This window comes from Cupressus sempervirens, chromosome 11 (assembly GCF_028749045.1).
Source record: "Cupressus sempervirens isolate cs-2001-9-10 chromosome 11, ASM2874904v1, whole genome shotgun sequence".
NCBI lineage: Eukaryota > Viridiplantae > Streptophyta > Pinopsida > Cupressales > Cupressaceae > Cupressus > Cupressus sempervirens.
In genome coordinates, this window is record NC_143128.1 from 786,452,728 (window position 1) to 786,468,149 (window position 15,422).

Sequence of the window (15,422 nt, forward strand, 5' to 3'; positions counted from 1 at the left end):
TTACCATGAATTGGATTGAGAAAGCCTAAACACCTATATCTTATGAGACTACATATAAAAGGTGTCAGGAATCTACCTCTAGTCAAACAAATTAGAGGTTCCTACAGGATCTTGGGAAAGTATGGAGAATTTTTTTACAAGTTGTTGTAACCACCTTATATAGGTCTTTCTCCTATATTCAATATCTAAGATTTGAGCATGTTCAAAGATTTTATGGATGAAGGTGTTAAACAAACATATTCAACTCTAAATGACGAAGACTAGGTGTCTGAATTACCATTGACAAAGGAAACATAGATTAAAGCTATTGTGGATACTAGAGAATCCAAAATGACAAGACACAAGGTGTAATGGGAAAAAAAATTGATAATGGATTAGACTATAAAACTTGGAAGCCACATGGATGCTAGAGGAAGAAATTAGGAAGAAATGTATTGATTTGGATCAATTTTTCTCTAAGAGGACTTTAGACTTCTTCTCTTTAGGAGTATCATGCAAGAACACCTCAAGCTTAGATTGAAGGCCAAAACTAATTAAGTTCCTAGCAGGGAAAAATAAGTATAATAAATTACATCGATAATTTAGACCAATGATGTAATGGAAAACAATATTTTTAAGCCAAAGTTGGCATGGATTTATACTTTAGGACCAACTAGGCAGCATTGTGCATATTTGGTCAAAGAGAGTCGAATGTGATAAAAACCATATCATCATGTTTTTCATGATATTCAAGGTCATCATCACCATTTTATATTTTCTTGGGCCTTAGAGTGCATATGAATCTTCATATTGCAAAACTACAAAAATGTTACAATGTTGTCAATGATAACATTGAAAATATTTGTGTTGGTCTTTTGGATCATGTTGGCTTTTGGGATTTTGCTGGTGCTGAGCCTTCTACAAAGGCTAGAGGTAATTTTCCCTATAGTGTAGATGTTGCTACCTTTTGTGGATGTGTGTTTTGAATTAGCATCCTGATATGAATCGTATGTATAGGGATATCTATTATCAATTTGTAGCTGAGAATAAAAATAATTGATGCTTCTTGTTTAGCCTCCAATTAAAATAAGGCACAAAAACTGCATTAAACTTTCTTGTTTATGACCTATTTGAGATAGATTGGGTAGTAGTTTACGCTGACATCTATGAAGCATCCTGTATACCAATTGCATAGCTATGAGAGTGATGCTCCTATTTGGTTTATAGATTCACACATTCAAATTTCAAAATAAATATCCACACATTCTTAGTTTCTAAATTGAACATTCGATTGCCGTGGAAGAAAAAACAAGTTTACAAGATATAGGACACTATTCATATAGGTGTAGGTGAACTATTCTCAATCATAAATTAGGGAAAGGCATCTAGAGTCAATACTGGTAGCGAGTGTTATGTTGGTGTAGAGCATTCCCGTGCAACCCAAATTTACATAAAAATATAGTTCAAACTAATCTGATCAAACAAAAATAAATACTAACTAATCTTATCTATCTCAAAGGGTAGAGCAAGTCCTTATCCAAGTACATTTCACAATCTGCAAGGAAAACATGCATTTGTAATCTATGGTAGGTGAATTCACTGTGTTAGTTTAGAGTCCCAAGTTTGACTTCTCTATCAAATTTTTTTGGACCAATCATACTTTCGTGTGAGGGCATTTATTGCCACATATGCAATCTTCTCTTTTCCTGGCATGATTGCATTATTGTTGACAGTGCATTAAATCCCACAAAGCATTCATATTAGTGAGAAAAATCAGGATCGAATTTGGGTCGCTAATGCTAGATAGGTCCCTTATTTAGCCCAAATATCTGATTAAATTTTATGTAAAACTTCAAACTTTCCTTGTCATTTCCACTCCAGGAAAGTTTTGATATTGGAGTCTGTATGAATATTAAAATAGCGAGTTTCTTTGCCATAGAAAAACTAACATCAAATTTGAGTCCAACAAAGGGAAATAGTGTAGATCCAATGATTCTCTGCAGAATGTAGTTAATGTCAATAGTAAAATTCAATAGGTAATTTTTTAGATAGTTAAAAAAATCAGAGGAGCATTTGACACTAATTTTACTTAAATGCTGATGCTCAAACCAAAAATGGTAGCTGTCTCGATTACCAAACCTTAAAATCATAAACAAATTTCTAATCCTCACAAATTGTAGAAACCTAAGCTAGCAAACCTCATTTGATTACTACGAATATTTCCTCCATTTTGCTCATGCCCAGATTCAGAGCCGATACTTGTCATCTGAAGAACACCACGAAAGGGTGAGCCCACAACATAAATTTCAAAGAATTAATAACTTTAGATTTCTGCAATTCGATATTTGTTTCTTATTCGATGTGTATACTTTTTAGCATTAAGGTTTCAGATCACACTCTATGATTCTCTTACATTTCATGATTCTCTTTCATTCTGATAATAGATCACAGAGTGTGATAAAACAATTTGATGATAAATAATATTCACAATCTCTACAATTTCTTACAATCATTTTAGTCTTCTTGGTAGAACCAAATTGAACTGAACTGAAGACCTCAAACTTACAAAGTTTATCCAAACACCAAACACTAGAGGCAAGTGATAGTGATGGACCTGTTCATTACTCAGACAGACGACCCCCTTACGCTACATGGCCCTCGAGCGCCTAGAGTAGAATATTGTCCGACATTGTATACTAATGACCTTTTGATGGTAAAATAGGGCATGAGCTAAATGACAAAAGCATCATGTCTTCAAGTGATGCTTTTGGGATTGCAATGATTATTGAGTATAACATAAAATCATTAGGTAATTGAACAAAATGGGTGAGGTACAATTTTAATACAATGCAAATACAAAGTTCAATACAATACATCAACATTGAGAATAAATAGGACAAAGTGATGAATGCCTTAAAAGACTTAAGATATAAAGTTGTTAGAATAGAAAAGGGCATAGGTCCAAAGAACCAAAACTATTGAAAGGGTTAGTGTAGTAAACAAACACCTAATCCTCTATTAAAAATTATCAATATGGTCACTGAGACTCTGTGGTGCATGATTTGTCAAATGCTTCATTCTCCTTTGCAACATATGGTTGCTTGATCTACTTAACATGATCCTAACCCATGTTATAATGCAATGAGAAATATTATAATGAAGATGATACAATTGATTCATTTATTCACTAGTGAAGGTTACTCTTCCTCAAATGAGTAAAAGGAGAAGGAGAATCAAGAAAGCTTTCATGGTTGTAGTAGTTTCTCAAGTTAACATTAATTACAACCTTAAGAGAAAGGGTGAGTCTAGAAAGCCAAATAGCTTATTTATGAAATAGAAAATCCAGAGAAGATTGTATGTATACAAAAATACCCCAAACCATTGATAACAGTGAAAGCATCAAATACATCAAGAATAAGTCATACTACTATTTGCATAAAAAATGCTTGAAATTACAAAGATTGATATTGGATTGTTTCTTAGACCAAAAGCATCAAATACATTAAGAATAAGTCATACTACTATTTGCATACAAAATGCTTGAAATTACGAAGATTGATGTTGGATTGTTTCTTAGACCATTGACAATGGTAAAAACATCAATATATCAATTATAAGTTTGTGTTCAAAATTATATTCCTTTTGATATGACTCAAGTATAGTAAACTACTTGAAATGATGAAAGTTCATGAACATAGGGATAAGAGGATTTTTTAATCTTTGTAATAAGAAAAATCAAAACAAGTAGCATGAATATGAAATTGAACTAGACAAAATAAATAAAGCGGATGAAGATATACATGAAATTATTTAGGTGCATTTAGGGACAATTTTGAGTGTGTCTATTATGATAAATGGTATACTAGCACTTGCACACTTTGAATGATAAATGGTATACTAGCACTTATACTTTGGATGAGATGAGATGCAATGGGTATATAAATGGTATATACTAGTACTTGTAGTTTTGATGAGATGCAATGCAATGGTATAGCTAATAGTATTGTATTGGTCAAAACAAAAGACTATATTTATCTCTTTGCCAATCCGTCCTCACTCCCTCTCTCCCTCTCTCTCACACATGCCTTTCTATACATATTATATTATCTCTAGAATGACACATTTGTATTTCTGAATGTGTTATTGAGATGGACCTTGCAGAGAAGAGGATAATGGAGAGCATGCCAAATCTCTGTTTAGCTTTAATTTTGGCTTGAACTGAGGTATCTCAAATTTGATATATATTGGAGATTGACCTTTCATGATACTACATTCAATGCTTCACCCATTTGTATTTCGGCCGAATTAGTTCTCAAGGGCAATGTAGTTGAAGCAGAGCATGATCCATGTTTCCAATTCTACAAAACCCCTCTTATAATCTCTCCTCAATGGATTTTAGATTTTGAATCAATCGGTCTTTAGATGATTATAGTAGAAATTTTTGACGTGACTACATCAGTTTTAGTATCAGAACATCAAAAACTATTGGAAGTGGTTATATAATTGTATGAGACACGTTAAATTGCAAGATTCAAAAGTGCAATATTGATTTCTCTAGACACGAGATTGATACAACTTATCTAAACATCGCTATGATTCCTATATCTATTATTTAGTTGTTACATACGATTCATAGGTTTTTAAATTGCAATTTTGATATGGAATGTTTTAGGAGACAAGTTTTTCTTAATATGGGCTACAACAGTGAAAAGTGATAAAACTGATATCAATTCATGGACCGTTGGAACATTGTGAGCTTATCCAGATACATAGAATTTCTAGAAATCTAAAAAAAAATTATATACAAAATATGATATGCCCATGGGAAACAAACAGTTTCTAGATTACATGCCAGCCCATCTTTTTCAAAGGGTTTTAAGCATAAAATATATACTAAGACTGAAAGCACTGCCTAATGAGAAATTCCCTTACCTTGAAACTCCTCTATGCTTGGAAATGCCCCTTGAAAATCCACTGGTCCTCCTATAAAAGATCCCGACAACCATTAAAAAACATCCCGTGACCCTCATCATAAGCCCTAGTTGCTGAATCCACAGAAGAAAAGAGAAAAAAGAAAGAAACCTTCTGAAACCCTTGTGTGCTCTAGAGATGGATTCTAAAAATGACCAACGTGCCTTTTTTTTTTTCCCTTATATCACGTTAACGTCACAATTGCGACATTGTCGAGTTATAATTGAAAAAAAAAGCCAAAAACACATTACATTTACTTGCCGTCGCAAATTGATGTCACAAATTCACCTCTAATGTATTAGTGTCTGCTTGTCACGTGGCTTTCTTTTTTGTGGCGACAACCTTCAAGCCGTCAAATTTAACATCATGATCTGCTAACATCAGCATGACATCATCTTGCATAAGCATCCTTCTTGCACCTCTCCAAGGTCCTTTTTGACCTACCTTTGGTTTTTTGGCCATAACTTGAGCATACAGAGGTATTGTTTCAATCCAAAAGAAGCACCGAAAAGCTGGTTCTGAGACGGAGAAATTAATGTAGTTATTTTTAAGTTTTGATGCAATTTTTTTCCCCTTTTTTTAGTTGAAGTCTAAATTTTTTTTTTTTGACTCCGACATGCATATCTTTTGCGTCCCATGTCAGTTTTTTGAAAACGTTATATTTTTGGAAAGTTGGTTTGTCATCTTTTCAAAAATGCAGTCCTTTTCCTTAGATTTTGGTCCATGTTCTTTCTATCATGTTTGTTGGCATTTTTTTCTCTATGGTGGATATCTTGGGTGTTTTAGGTTTGAGGATCATTTTCTTGACATGGTTTCTTTTATTTTAGGCTATACTTTCTTTTGTGTTAGCTTTTTCTTTGTATAGGCTCATCTAGACATGCTCAATTCATGCCTTCCTCTTCCATGGAGGTTCCTTAGACCAACCATTTCTTTTTGATGACAGATTTTGTGGCTTCTTCATGCTTCAGTGATGCTCTTCATGATCACTCTTTGTTCCTATTTTAGGGGACATTCCCCTAGTTGGAGGCTTCTTCAGTTCTTCACTAGTTTCTGACCTCTTTTTGGGGGAGAGTTTTTCCCATGTGGTTTTCTCTTTTTCCCCATTTTCAAAGGTTACATCTCTTTGCATTATACATGGGTACCTAATATGGCCTTGTTGCCAGGACCCATTTTGCATTTCATCTTAGTTTTGTGAGCTTAAGGCATTCCCCTAAGTTGCACTTAAGGGGGGGTGTTATAGTAAATAATTAATTAATTATTAATTATTTATTCTATTTACTTAAGCTTACTTAGGTTAATGCATTTATTTAATATTTAGTATTTAATGCATGTAGTATTTAATTCATCAATTCAAACTAATGTTAGTTAAGAATAAATCTTATATTTTTAAGTGGCATTAATGATAGACATACTCAATATTTGTAAGATGATGATTAGGGAGACTGATGAATTGACACAAGGATAATAGGATAATAAAATATTCAAGTGGTATTAACAAAGAGTACACAAATAAAAATGATGACTTGTATATCAAAATACAAGATGTCTAGTATGAATGGCCAAATTAAAGCAAACTCATGGATCAAAGTCACTAGGAAATATCTCTCTCTAACCACATCAAATAAAAGAGACATGTAAGCATTGACAAATTAATATCTACTAAAGCTATCACATGTAACAAGTGGCCACCGTGATCATCAAATAAAGTATACTAACCATAAAGTCCAAGATTAATGAGAAGACACGATCTCAATTATCCATCAAAGATTCATTAAGAAAAAGACGTGACTTTACCTTTGGATTCTATTAATATTTTGTAGGATGGGGAAGACAAGAATCAACATCAATAAAGTATGAATATGCCATAAAGGCAAAAAAATAGACCTTGGAGAACTAGTATATAATGAAGGCCCACCAAATATGAAGCAACTTTAAATCCCAAAATTATAGGGAGTCCATTATGTGAGGTATGATTTTCAAAAGTAATATGTTTTATTAAAAAATAAAAATAAAATTTCTTTCACATTATATTTATAGAAGATGTTATTATAAAGATTATAAGATATTGCTATGTAAAAATTCTAACATAGAATTGTAAATGATAATTTATTATTGACTTGAATATAGATACAAACTATTTCATATTTATTTTGAATATATTTTGACATTATAAGAATATGATATTTAACATTTTTTGATATACTAATATTGAAAATTATAAATTAGTGAATCAGATTACCTCCTAAGTAGATCTGCTTGATGGATGTCAAGTGTTGCCATCAAGGTCAAGAGGGCCAAAGTTTTGCTCTCGGGCTTAGGTAGGATATTTAAGAAGAATAAGATTACCATCTAAGTAGATCACCTTAATGGATGCCAAAGTGCTACCGTCAAGGCCAAGGGGGCCAGAGTTTCACTCTTGGGCTTAGATTGGGGAAAAAAATGTTAAGATGGACATCTAAGTAGACAACCTGATGGAATAGTAGAATATTTTCATCAGCGCCAAGAGGGCCAAAGTTTCACTATTGGGCTTAGATTGGTCAAGTTAAGAAACATTGACATCATGTCAATTTAATTCAACTAAGAATCTTCCAAGTAGACCACCTCATTGGATGACTGATGCCTTCCATTGAGGCCAAGGGGTCCAAAGTTTCACTCCAGGGCTTGGTAGGATATTGGTTTATAACTAATCTATCATGACTCATCTTTTCTTTGGAGATATTATATACATGTTGTTGATCTCAAAATTGGTTTTGACAATTGAGTGACAACACACTTAAGAAATTTACTAAGTTCATGTCGAGCTAGTAACATATGTCAAGTATAATATGTATAGATGCCAAGTTGCAATGAGTTCTGAGTCACTCATGTGTCGAGTAATAGTAAGTGCCGAGCAAATAGATAGAGTCAATAAAGTTTCAAGTTCTGAGTGAATAATAGATGCTAAGAAAATTCAAGTTCTGAGCCAAATAGAATTATAGTATGTGTCTAGCATCAATATCAACAAGTGCTAGGTAACACAGAATTGGCCTAGTTGTTTGTGATGGCACAAACAACTATGTAAACCATTTTTGAGCTGACATATGGATAGATCTTGAAGATTTGAAGATAAGATCAAATCTATTTGGATTCCCTATGTGATCAACATGCAACCAATTAGAACAATGGAGGGAACTGAGCGAAAAGTTGGATGAATCTCAATTGTAGATTCATACCTAACCCTAAGCCACCTAAGTCTTTTTAAAGGGAGATGAAGCCCCATAATTTATATATGAATGAGAGAGAATTAGAGAATACATGTGAGAAGGTAATGATAGTAGTGAAAGGGTTGAATTGATCAGCATACATTCAAGGTGACTTAGAGGATGGACATAATTGTAGAATCAGTTAGCAGAACAGAGGATCAAGGTTACAAAAATTTCATATCAGATCAGAGATGATCGAGATGAACTGAATTGGGATATGAAATCAACAATATTAGATTGTAAGTGTATTAGATCAAACATTCTATTGTTCTTTCTAACAATAGTATCAACAAAATGAAATCCTTTGTATTAAGGTTGATTTAACAGTCATTGAGAAATCTTTTAATAGGGTGACATTCCAAGTGAGTGTTCTAAAGTCTTTTAGCCAAGCACACTTCTAATGGGGTGTTAAAATCCTTTAACAGGATAGGGTCTAACAATCCTTTGTAAGCCTTTAACAGGGCAGGCCTTGCATAGGGTAGATCATGAGAATGGTCAAATCATGTAACCTTAATAGGTGAACTTTATTGCTGCAGTAGTGAAGAATTATGGGTGTCATCCCCACCCCAGTTTTACCTTCTTATTGGAGGGTTTCTAGGTAATCATATCTAGTGTCAAGTGTTTATGTGGATGCATTTACTTTACATGTTATCTCAATATATTTATGCATGCATTGTTTTAAAGATTAAAAGTTTTATTGGTTAGAGTTCAGTACTTCTGATTCACCCCCTCTCTCAGAAGTATACATTTCTCATTTGTAATTCCAACAATTGGTATTAGAGCTAAATTCTCATTAGGAGAAGCCTTACAGCTTGGAGAAAAGATCTTGAGATGGAAGTTTACAAGTTTGGAAAGACCATTGAGAATCAAGAGATTGAGATACATCTCTTACTACAACAACTGAATAAAGCTAGAGATGCCTTGAGAAGTTTGCTAAAGAGAAGGAAAGAGATTGCCATAGCAGAAAATGACACCCAATACAAAGAGATTGACACCACAAAATTATTTTCAAATGGTAACTCTTGTGAATTTGATGCAACAATTGTAGATCTCATGGACAAGAATAGAGCATAAGCTGAGGAAATCAGAAACCTCAAGTTGGAGCAAGAATCCCAAGCAATATTGTTATGTGAGATGACTAAACAAAAGAAAAAAGCTATAGAAGACAAGGCCATGATTGAAGAAGATAAAATAATTTTGGCAAACAGATTGGAAGAAAAATCAGCAGAGCTATCCAAGGTTTCAAACATGTACTTGGACACCCTAAGCCAAATGATGAATTCCCATCATGAGTTGAATGTCAAGGACATTAAGATAACTACATTGAAGTTGCAGAATGAGCAATTAAAAAATGAGCTAAAAAGAGAGAAGGAGTTTACTAAAAGATTCAACAAGCCAAATGAAGCCATCAAGTACTTTGAGCAATTATTCAAATCCCCTAGATCCAGTAAAGACACATCAGGATTGAGCTACACAAGCACTAAAGAAGGAGAATCATCCAAAGCTGCTAAGGAAAGAAACAATAAAGGTAAGAATTCTAAACCTACTTGTCATCATTGTGGAAAGAAAGGACACATAGCTAATGTTTGTAGGAGCAAGAATGGTAGCCAAAATGCCAAGCCAAAGAACATGACACATTGTTACAAGTGCAAAAAACAAGGTCGTCAGGCACATGAATGCAGAACCAAAACCATGCATGCACCAAGATTTGAAGGACATTTCTACAATCATCAAAAGTTTGGACACAAAGCCTTTGAATGCATATCAAAGTCCACATGGTAATCAAATAAGGGAAAAAGCCATGAAAATTCTTAGAATTGGGATTATAATACAAGAAATAACTATCATTATTGTCAAGAGTATAGACACATTCCTAGCTAAGAATTGCATAAGAATACATTTTAGAGGTAGATATAATAGATGCTTCAATTAAACCACATGCTTTAGTTTTTTGAAGACTGGTCATATCAGCAAGCACCACCCAACAAGGACAAAGACACCTAACTCAGAGTCAAACAAGGGAAAATAAAAGGTAGATATTGAGCACATTAGAGGACAGATGAAAAAGACATGGAAGAAGAAAGATGGATGCAACACATCAAATGAAGGGATCACTTCACCTAAAGGGTCAAGTGGTCACACTTCATCAAATTAAGTAAAAGGAGGTATGTGGGACTAATTTTTAAATGCCTCATCATACATCAGTTCCAAGGTAAGTTAGTACTAAAAGAGGTAAATTAGAATGAATAAAGATGCAAGTTAACAAGGGAAAACCAAAGTTAAACTTTTAAAGTTTTCATCTTACTACCGAGTGTGAAAAGTTCTCTTCAATTGCCAAGTAAATTTTAGTATGTGTCAAGTTATCAGCTAAAGTCAGTTGAAGCTAATTTAGTAGTATCTATGGAGTAAAGGAAATTCCTATTGAAACTCAGTAAGGGTAATTCTAGTGGCTGTCGAGTGATGGAAAATCAATGGATGCCAAGTGAAGTAGAAATTGCGTATAATTTGAGTTTACAGCTGTACATGCACCATGCATTAAATGCGATGTTTTGAAAAGATAAAAGGTATATTTTTGCCCATTTTTTGTCATTACGAACACATAGAAAGAGCAAGCAAAGTGAAGAAGTGATTGGTGAGCAAAAATTGAATCTTTTGCATGGATTCCAACAAAGATCAAGCATTGTTCCATTGATTCAAAGGTATTCTTCACATGCCGAGTTATGCAGTTACACAATTTAATATCTATTGAAACCCTAGTCTTGCAAAATGGCAGCTAGCTCTAGAAATCCTAAGGATAAGGAACCTTTTGAAGTTTAGTTGGTTAGTAATGAGGTTAAGCAACCATATTTTAGGCCTATTCTTGAAGTTGCATATAAGAACAATTTGACAGGGGCATTGTCAATCATTCCACCCAAGGTTGTAATGGTTTGGGACGTAAGGAAATGCTATAACTACAAGGTTAGAGGGATAGGAGACATGGAAATTTCACAAGCATATGACAAACTGTGTGAGAGTGGAGTGTTGAAGGAAGAATTTCAAATCGTTGAAAGGAAGGGCTTAACCCATGCCTTAGATTTCCCCACTGTCTTTAAGACTGAATGGATAAGAATCATTTTGAGTAGAATCCATGATGGATGCCTATGGTTAGAAAAAGGACCCATCAAATTGTCAAAAAGTATTATGCATAGGGTTATAGGATTTCCAACCCTAGAACAACCCAAAACCTTAAGAAGCGATTCTAAAGAAGCAATTGAGAAAAATACACGGGCTAAGTGGAATAAGAGAGGAATGACCATTGATACCATCAAAGATCCACTTTTAGAATTTGTAGTGCGGGTCATATCTCATAAATTCTATTAGTCAAGCTGACTAAATAGTGTGCCATGCATTGCAGTTGATGTAGGGTACAAAATTGTGAAGAAAGATCACACTTATGATTTGGCAGAGCTATAGTTGTAGCGAATCATGGAGAATTTAGGTGCAATAAGAATATCAAAAGGTGCTCAATGCAAATTTGGTTCAGTTTTGATATGTATATTTTTCTATGTTCAGAATGAATTTCCTTCTTTTGGTAAGGTAGGATGGAAGACTAATAGGCATGTGGCAGTACAAATTAATGAGTACATAGAGCAAATGGGAGACAATTTTGAATCTGTAATGACTAGTTATTTTGAGGATTTCAAGAAAACCATGAAACAAAGATTGAGGATCCTAGTTTCCCTAGTAGAGAGGTATTACAATAACATATGTTTCTTAGTAGACATTGATTACACATTTATCTAGGCTACAGTACCCAGAATAAGGTGGTTAAGGCCATTGGGGTATGAAATTAATATAGATGAAGCATCAACAACCATATTTGGTGAAAAAGATGAAAGCCATATTTAGTGAGGGAGTTGAAAGAGATGAAGAAGAAGAAGAAGAAGAAGAAGAACATGAACAGGGACAAGAACCTCTTGCCCTAACATAAGATATGGGAGAAGATGAATAAGGAGCTGAGGAGGAACCAACCAAGGAAGCATCAACAAAATCAAAGCCAAAGAAGAGAAAGGCTAAGACACAGCCTACAATTTAGCCCAAAGAAAAGAAGATTGCTAAACCAAGCCCTGCCAAGCCTACTGCTCCAGCCACAAGAGCAACTACAAGGGCCACCACTCAGAAGGCTAAAGAGCAAACAAAAGGGAAGAAGAAGGCTACTGAGCAACCAAGTCTAGTGCAAAAGAAAATAAGGAGGAAATATGTTGCATAACCTGAATCTAATGAAGAGAGGACCAAGTCAGATGACAACAACCAGTTTAGAATGGTAAGTCATGCACCCAAGTCCAATATTGAAAATATTTGTGATAATATTAGGAATAATGTAGACTTGACTGGTTTACAAAGTATTGAATTCAATGAATTAAATAGAGAGGATTAGAATAAGGTGGAGGAATCAGTGTATACCTTGATGGCAAAATTCAAGAATACCCCACTTGAATTTGACACTACTGTGCCTAAGGATTTATATTCAATTGTTGAGAATAAATGGCATTATTGCCTTAACATGGAAAGGGAAATAAGGGAGTCCACATTGGAACAAGTGATCTTAGAATTATCAAAGGGGCAAAGAACAAAAGCAAACAAGAAACATGGAAGCAAGTTTGCACCCAAGTACAGGGCATTCAATATTCTTCAAAATAAGATTGAAGATGTTGTCAAGAAGTCCACTCAAATATGGAAGTTGATATATGGATTGACCATTGTTAAGGAAGGAGAAGAAGATCCCTTTGAGGGAAGAAACAATGAAGAAGAGTAATAAAATAACAAAGAAGGAGAAGTTGAAAAAGAAAAGGCAGATAACATAGTGGAGGAGGGAACATAGAAAAATGATGAAATGGTAACTACTGAGGAGCAACAAACAGATCAAAGTGTGCCAGACACACAATTTCCACCACTAATCCCTCCACATGACACCAATAGACCTGCAGAGACAATCAAAGTAAAAGATGTTCCTGACAACTTAGGTTAGAACATAAATCCACTAACTACAAAGGATCTAAAGAAGATACTTAACCAGTCAACATTACAAGCAAAGTTGTGTGACAATCCAGTATTGGTTTATGTAGATGAGTTGTAGAAAGTAGTAATTGACCTAAGTAGGGATAAGGTGAAAACACAAGAATGACCTTCTATCATCCCTACAACTACTAGTGGACAACCTTAAGAGTAGGCATCAAAAGATACATCAGCTAAGGTTGATACCATAGTTAAAGTTGTCATGACTAGACAAAAAACTCAAATTGCTGAGGACTCAACAAGGGAACAAACAAGATAGACAAAGGTATCTATTCCTACTGCACAAACTCAATGTGCACAAGAAATAATAGTGATTGATCAAGGAGGATCAAAAGAAGAAAAGGACATTCCAAAATAAAAGGAGCAGGAAGCCATCCAAACATTGGTTAATTTATCAACTACTGGCACTCCTACGAAAGTCCTTCAGAAGCCGTGCATTGAAGCAATGTCACTTGAAATTTTAGCACTAGGCTCAAGCTCCACAAAGGTTGCAAGGCTACTTCACTATGGAGACCCAACATTAGACGAAGAAATTTTGATACCAAAATTTGACTATGCAACCATGAACATTGAACAGGTTAATGAGATGCAAGAGGCATTGGAAAGGAAAAAGAACCAAGAGACACTTAGAAAGGAGTATAAACCAAGGCAAGCACTTCATGAGATAAAACACATCTTTTTAGATGCATTCAACTTGCAAACACTTGATGAAACCAAGCCAATATTGGAACAATTGTCAGAAATTGTTGAACAGGTGACAACTGAAGACTAGGAGACTAATGCAAAACTCATGGAATGGTCTGAAAAGAAGTTTCAAGGTAAGGTAAATGAGAAAATATCTAGTGGAATAGCACTATCACAAGTGGAATTGGCTACAAAAATAGAAAAAGTGAAGAAGGTACTTGCGAATATATTCTCATTGTACAGTAAATTGTGTGACCCTACACTCTTCACACAAGAAATGAGCCAAAGGATCATGAGTCTGGAGAGAAACTTGAAGATATTTGGTATGTAGTTACCACAAAATCTAGCTCAAAGTGATAAGTATTTTCATTCCACTCTTCACACTCAAAATGAACTAGTTGTATTGATAGCAGAAGAGGCTAATACAAGAGCCAAGTTAGTTCAAATTCAAGCCTCCTTGACCCCACACATGGAAATCCTACAAAATGAACTAGCCTATGCTGAGATAGAACTCAAGAAAGATCCTAGTCTTTCAACATTAGATGGCTTAGTTCACCTTGTAGCTAAGATAGCCATCCAAATCAAGTCACTAGATTTTGCAATAGACAACTGGGACGCTGCTCTCAAAATTGTAATGGAAGTAAATATGAAATTCCTGGATAAATATACACTTAGTGTATAGACCCTTTGACATCAGTGTCATACAAGGGGGGGAAATATTAATGGGAGTGATATATGCAAGGGGGAGACATGTGAAAAGGTGAGTTACAAGATTAACAGAGAAAATAAACAAAGGGGGAGAAAAATCAAAGAAAGAGTAAAACAATAGGAAAGTAGAAAAAGGCATATGGGAACACATTAGATAAAGAGTATTAGAATGAAAAGTGATTGAAGACAAAGAGCAACAACAAGAGTCAAATCTACTCTAAGAGAGATTTTGGATACAAAAAAGACTCATTAACTCAAAGGAAGTCACAAAATTTTGAGGTATATAGTCTATTACAAAATTTGAACAATTTTGAAGTTTTGTATATATGCCGAACAAAATGTATATTATACTTGAGGAAGTCAGATTCATCATGTATAGTTAATTTTTTTTGCCACTCATGTCAAAGGGGGAGATTGTTGATCTCAAAATTGGTTTTGATAATTGAGTGACAAAACACTTAAGAAATTTACTAAGTTCATGCCGAGCTAGTAACATATGCCGAGTGTAATATGTATAGATGTCGAGTTGCAATGAGTGCTAAGTAATAGTAAGTGTCAAGAAAATAGATAGAGCTTAGCAAGTTTCAAGTGTCGAGTGAACAATAGATGCCGAGCAAGTTCAAGTTCTGAGCTAGATAGAATTATAGTATGTGTTGAGCATCAGTATAACAAGTGCTGAGTACCACAAAATTGGCCTAGTTGTTTTTGATGGCACAAACAACTATGTAAACCATTTTTGAGCCAACATATGGATAGATCTCAAAGCTTTGAAGATAAGATCAA